Raw genomic sequence first — 1,311 nt, forward strand, 5'->3', positions numbered from 1 at the left:
TTCTGAAGTTCCGACACCCAAAATTTGGGGACTTCGATGCCACAGTACGGCCATGAAAGAGCAAACACACAAACAAATACAAAAACGCACAGACACAAACACCCAAACGTACAAACAAACACAAAAATGCACAAACACAAATTCTTGAAAATATTTCTATAGATCAATTTGTGGTGCCAACCATAGGCTTACACTTTGTCATCATAACACCACATGGGATCTTTAGCATTTATAAGATGGTGGAGAGGGTAGAAATGAAAACCCCCCTTTTAATGAACGTGGGAGCAGTAAAGTAAAGTTTGAAATCATCGAAGATTTGAACACGAACGACCGAGTTATAAATACTCCACAACATCGGGTCTTTATCTCCATCTAGTGGACACGTGAGGTTCGATTGATCAGGAGCACCTCCAAGATTCATGTGCCACATGCCTTTAGCTTTGTTGAGTGCTTGGTGAAACCTTTCGTACAATTGTGCATCCTGTGATGCAGAACTTTACCAATATAAAGCATTTGTTTGACCATCCATGGTCCAGTCCTGGATTGGTCATTCCTTTGTATCAGTTTACATCTCTCCATGACCCATCAGATCGAAGCTGTACACAACATCGATGTTTCTGCATCAGTTCAGACCAGAAACCATGAAAAACATCATTTGTCTGAATTAATATATAACCGGACAACTCGTTAAATTTCCTGTTAATTATTACGTCACAACCACAAAAATTAAAAAAAAAACTGTTAGATTTTTGACTCCATTTTATTTTAACATCCCATTGTATTCGCTAGACTCAGCCCAGTCGCCCGGTCCAAATCCCGACAAATTGCGTCAAAGCTGTCGTGCTGGCCAACTGATTTAGGCTTTCTGAGCAGGTTCTTAGGCCTACTTGCCACGTTACCATGATCAGGTGGATCACCAGAGCCAATTGTGCAATGTGCTGGGAATACCGTGCGTCTTGTTACCCAAATTAGCGACCCAAGTGGTGGTCGCCCAGAAACAGGTACATTTCGTACTGGGCACTATTTGCCACAAACCCAATCAGTCCTTTAATGGACATTGATAGCCAATGTGGCTCCTGACCAAACACAACTCGAATCACTCTGAGACCAAATTAATTTGTGAAAGTGTGTTAAACAAGCAAAAATGTTGGGAATACGTCGTTCCGAGCAGCGTACAAGTGGTAGCTCTCTATCTTATCTAAAACCCTAAGGCCTCAGACATTCTATGAAGAAGAAGAAGAAGAAGAAGAACTAGGGCTTATTGGACAAGGCAGAAATACTGTGGCTGCGTCTCATGGGACACAATGAGAC

The sequence above is a fragment of the Eptatretus burgeri genome, chromosome 7, assembly GCF_056783735.1.
Source record: "Eptatretus burgeri isolate ZD-2024b chromosome 7, Ebu_testis_v1, whole genome shotgun sequence".
NCBI classification, from domain to species: Eukaryota; Metazoa; Chordata; class Myxini; order Myxiniformes; family Myxinidae; genus Eptatretus; species Eptatretus burgeri.